Raw genomic sequence first — 6,000 nt, 5'->3', positions numbered from 1 at the left:
AAATTCCCACAAGCTTCTGTCCAGCTAGCCTGGCAAATACAGTAATGAGCAACAAATGATGAGAGACCTTGCCTCGAAGGAGATGAAAAGTGAGGACAGACCCCAGAAGGTTGCTTTCGGACCTCTCCACATGCTCACTACATGCCCACACTCACACACATGAAACCACACACACACACACTCACATGGAAAAAGTAAAGAAACAGGAAAGAAGTGGGTCTAGAAGTGCCCACCCTAATTTTTTTTAATTTGTTGTTCATTTTTATTTACTTGAGAGTGACAGAAGAGAGAAAAATAGGCAGATAGAGAAAGAAAGAATGGTCTGCAGCAGGGCCTCCGGCCACTCCAAATGAATTCCAGATGCGTCCTTGTGCATCTGGCTTATGTGGGCCCTGGGGAATGAAGCCTCAAACTGGGATTCTTAGGCTTCACAGGCAAGTGCTTAACTGCTAAACCATCTCTCCAGCCTCCACCCTAATTTTTTAGGAATTTCTAGAATAAGTATGTGGCACTGTAAAAAGAAAAAAAAAAAAACTGCAAGTGTTGGAAAGATTGCTTAGTGGTTAAAGGCACTTGCTTGGAAAACCAACTGTAGCCAAGGGGTTCACCAGAAAAGTGTTAGTCATCCACTTAGAACAATGAGATGAATGCATTATTATAACATTCAAACCCATAAAGTTCATAAAACTCAACCATTGATTTATCCATTTGAAAAAATTCCCATCATTTTTGTGTTGTTTTATTTTATGCTAAGTAACTATAGTGCTCATTAGTCAGTTTTCTTAAGTGCACAAATAGTCTTCCTGAAATGTCAGATCTAACACGCAGTCAGCAATGACTTAATTCTGGAAAAAAAAATAGAGAGAGAAGAAACATGAGACCAAGTGTCTCTGTTTTATAGGAATGACAGAAGTCAGTGATAAATCTTTAACAGTAAAAAAAAAAAAAAAAAAAAAGTGATGTTTGTGTCACCAGCAACAGTATTTTTCCCTGTAAGTTTCCTGAATGTGTCAGACCATTGGCTGATGATTTGCTGTGATTTCACTTACAGTTCATACTGGAACATCTTTGTTCAGGTGTGGGCCACTCACCCTCTGCCATGCACTTCTCCTCTCCACTCACTCACTCTTTCAACAAATATCTGGTGGATATTCACATTCCAATAACCCAGAACCGCTAGAAAAAGTTCCTTATGTTGCATCTATATGATTTAGGTAATGGACAGGGTCTCATGTATCCCAGACTCCAACTTGCTATGTGCCTGAGAATGACCTTCCAACTGTTAATCTGCCTGCCTCAACCTGCCAAGTACTGGGATTGCAGGCATTACCACCTGTTGCAGTCAGGTTCGCATTGCTGGTAGAAATCACCCTACCAAGAGCAGCTTGTGGGAGAAATGGGCAAAAGAGGTTTATTTTGGATTACAGGCTCAAGGGCAAGCTCCATGATGGCAGAAGAAAATGATGGCCCCTGGCCAACGTAAGGACAATAGCCACAGGAGAGTGTGCCAAACACTGGCACAGGGAAACTGGCTATAACACCCACAAGCCTGCAGCCAACAATACACTCTCTCCAGGAGGCATTAATTCTTAAATCTCCATCAGCTGGGAAGCTAGTTTCAGAACACATAAATCAAACCACCACAGTCCGCCCGGCCCCCATAAACTGATAACCATACATAATGTAAAATACAAGGCATTCAGTCCAACTTAAAAGTCCCCATAGTATTTATCAATTCCAATGATGTTCATACATCCCCATAGTCCAAGATCTTTTAACTGAGCCATAATACCAAAAAAAAACCCTCAAAAACCCCACATAATGGCACAGAATAAATATTTACACTGCAAAATATGCCATTAGGCATAGCAAATAAATATTCAATCAATACAAGATTTAAAACAACCATGGCAAACATCAAACTCTGTAGCTCCAAGTCCAACAACTCTAGCCAGTGACAAATCTTCAAGTCCAGTAATTCTAACCAGCAACAAGTCTCTGTCATGCCAATTCCACCCCTCCAGCTAGGCTACTCACAGTCCTGGAACACTTCATTGGGCTGGCAGCTTTCCTTAGCAGCCATCTAGTGGTCCCGGCATCTCTTCAGTCTCCACTGCAATCCGTGGTTCATCCTCATGGCTCCATTGGGTCTCCATGAAGGTAACCAGCAAACTTGCTTCACACTGCCCATGGCCATTCCCAAAATACAAGACCATGTTGCAAACTCAATGACCCTCTCTTGCATTTCTTATACTCCACAGTGCTAGGTAGGGTGCCAATTTGTTAATCCAGGGGGGAATGAAGCAAACTTTGAACAACAGCATGTTCCTTGAGCACTGAGGCCCCTTCAAAAGAGTCTACATCCTTCCTGTTGCCCCAACGCAGGTCAGATGGTCCAATCTCATAGGTGGTAATCTGTCCATTGCAGCTGAATGGGCAGCAGTCCACCCAAAGATTTTTCTTTCTGTGCCATATCCCTCTGCACACACCAGTTCATTTCTAAGCAAAGCAACCCTGCACAACTTCTCAGGACACGGGCACAACAGCAAGCCTCACACAAACTGCTAGCCCAGTCCAACCAAAGCTTTTTCTCACCCTTATAAGCCAAACCTCACAGTCCATAGTCCTTACTACAATCAGGGCTTTGAACTTTGACGAGAATAGTCCATCAGGCTGTACTTACAGCACTGCAAGGCATCTCTTAGGCCAAGGTTTGAAATCCTCCCACATTCCTCTTGAAAATCAGCTCCAAAAGACCAAAGCCACACATCCAGGTGTCTAGCAGCAACTCCACTCCTCGGTACCACTTTACTGTTGCAGTCCGGGTTCGCATGGCTGGTAGAAATCACCCAACCAAGAGCAGCTTGTGGGAAAAAGGTTTATTTTGGCTTACAGGCTCGAGGGGAAGCTCCACAATGGCAGGAGAAAATGGTGGCATGAGCAGAGGGTGGACATCACCCCCTGGCCAACATAAGGTGGACAATAGCAACAGGAGAGTGTGCCAAACACTGGCACAGGGTAACTGGCTGTAACACCCAAAGCCCGCCTCCAACAATACACTCCCTCCAGGAGACATTAATTCCCAAATCTCCATCAGCTGGGAACCTAGCTTCAGAACACCTAAACTTATAGAGGACACCTGAATCAAACAACCATACCACCATACTCATTTGGTGGGGTAAGGAGAACCAAACCCAGGTCTTTGTGCATGCTAGACAAACACTCTCTACCAAGTGAGCCATATCTCCTGCCTTCCTTGTTGTCATTTCATCTACAGGATGAATGTTAATATCACAAATCTTGAATAATAAAGCCATCATGAGTAACTTATTTTGTTGTGTTATGTTTTGAGATAGAGTCTTTCTGTGAAGCCCAAGTTATCCTAGAAATCCCTGGACTCCTTATCACTCAATCTCACACTGCCCCTCTTCTGATAATTAGCTGTCACCTCATACACAAGCATTGGTCTCAGGTGAGGGTCTTTGGCTGAGTTTCTTCATGCCAGGTTAGTTTCTAAACACCAAGCCCTTTAACCTACCTTGAAATAATAAAAAAAATACCTTTTCTAACACATCCAATAATAATTATAAACCATTCTGAGTCAAAAACACATTGATAACCCAGGTGTGGTGGCACACACCTTTAATCCCAGCACTCAGGAGGCAGTCCTGAGACTATATAGTAAATTCCAGGTCAGCCTGAGCTAGAGGGAGACCCTACCTCGAAAAACAACAACAAAAAAAAAACCATTAATAATACCATTAATTGTATCTTGAGCATGTATTATATGTCAGGCAGTTTCCTACATACTTTTCATGTATTAGTTTGTTTACTATGGGCACCACAGGACCCTCCTTGTAAGCCTTCTTCCTAGATTATGCACTAGGCAGGAATCCTCTTGTAGGAGCAAAAGATTCTTTAATGCTCAGAATCTATCACCCTGTGTTTTGAGTCAGTTTTCCACATGACTTTAGGACAGGTAGTTCATTTTGCAATTTGCTCTGGGTGTAACTTCTAGACAGCTTCCACCAGAACCTGCCCCTTGATGTCTTCCCAGGAAGTCCTCTCTGTCAATGGGAAGGCGGGGAGAATGTAGGCAGATGTAATGCTGGGTCCTCTTCTTCCTGGCTGTGCTATTCCAGCTTCTTCATGTGCCCTGGGAAATCCTGGAACATGTCTGTCTGCAGCATTAATGTCAGGCCCAAATATTACATCCGTGCCAAATATCAGTGTTTCCATGGGGAACATGACTGAGCTAATTAAGTACAGAAATCCACATGGTAAGAGGCTATGAGACAATACCTTATTGCATTTATGATAGAGATGTTTGAAAAATAATCTTCTTTCAGAATAGGAAATAAGCACTTTCCTAAAACTCAAAGTACAGTCAACTGAATGTAAAACAACGATATATGGCTAAAGAGATGGCTAAGTGGTTAAGGGCACTTCCTGTGCAAGCATGAGGCCTGAGAGACAGCCAGAATTCTAATCTCCAGGGCCCACATAAACAGCTGGGTGTGGTTATATGTATATGTAACCCCAGTCCCCTGGGGAGCAGGGAGCCAGAGACTCTCTAGAGCTCACAAAGAAAGGGAAGCTCTGGGATCAGTAAGAGACTCCAGCTCAAATAAGAACAGACAAGGATGGAGCCAGACAATCAACTTCCACCCCAGCCATAACAGGTGAATGCACCCTGCTACAGGTAAGGACATGAGGCACTGCATAGGTGCATACAAGTACATACAGGATACTACACACACACACACACACACACACACACACACACACACACACACACACACACTTACCACACACCCTGCATTCACACACGTACAGCAAGCTGAAAAAAGATAGAGGTAGTCAAGAAGAATTAAACCCTTTCTGGGTCATGCTAAAGATGGAAGGAAAGGTTGAACAGGATGGACTTGAGGTCAGATAGTCTTGTATTTGATAAAAGGAATTTCACTTAGATCTCTTAATCTCTTCCTTCATCTATTGCATGGGAATGACACAACAAGTCAGTGCTGACGTATCTCACAGTGCTTCATTTCCATGCTTAGTGGTGCAAGATATGTGCTCAGTAATAATAAGAATGATGGAGATGGTGGTGATAGCAACTGGCCTCAGCCATGACAAGGTGCTATTAAAAAGCCAAGTAGAAAGCTGGAGGGATGGCTTAGCAGTTAAGGCGTTTGCCTGCAAAGCCAAAGGACCCAGGTTCAATTCCCCAGGACCCACATTATCCAGATGCACAAGGGGGTGCACACATCTGGAGTTCATTTGCAGTGGCTGGAGGCCCTGGCATGCTCATTCTCTCCCCCGCCCTCTCTCTCTCATATAAATAAATTAAAATAAAACTAAAAGCCAAGTGGATATCTGGAGAGATTGTTTAGTGGTTAAGGCTCTTGTCTGCAAAGCCAAAAGACCCAGATTCAATTCCCCACAACCCATATAAGCCAGATGCACAAGGTGGCATATGCTTGTGGAGTTCGTTTTCAGTGGCCAGAGGCCCTGACACACCTATTCTCTCTCTCTTTCTCTCATTCCCCATGTTTCTCTTTCTCATATAAATAAATGAAAATGAAAATAAAATAAAGCCAAGTTGAGACCCCAGCTCATAATTGAATGGATCTTCAAAAGAAAAGGATAGGATAGTAAAAGAGCCAAGGTAGTTTCACATCCAAGAGAAGACATAGCATCTTGTCAATACATAAAGCCTTGTGGCCAGACCTCTGGTACAAAGAAAACCTTCAATAAGCTTCATTAACATGACTGTTCTGCTCTGAGTCATCAATAAAGACAATATTCAATAAAAGCTTGAATGACACTGACCCTTGTCCTGGACAAGCCAAATCTTTGTCTTGTTTTTAAGAAACACTGATTCTCAGGGAAACTACCTATAGGTAAATATACATCCCACCCTAGGGAGGGAGGGAAGGAAAGAGGGAGTAAAGGAAAAGGGTGGAGGGGAGGAAAGAATTAGAGCATTGCATTTGTAAG

The sequence above is a fragment of the Jaculus jaculus genome, chromosome 1, assembly GCF_020740685.1.
Source record: "Jaculus jaculus isolate mJacJac1 chromosome 1, mJacJac1.mat.Y.cur, whole genome shotgun sequence".
NCBI classification, from domain to species: domain Eukaryota; kingdom Metazoa; phylum Chordata; class Mammalia; order Rodentia; family Dipodidae; genus Jaculus; species Jaculus jaculus.
The sequence above is the reverse complement of the archived record's forward strand: the minus strand, read 5'-3'. Positions refer to the sequence as shown.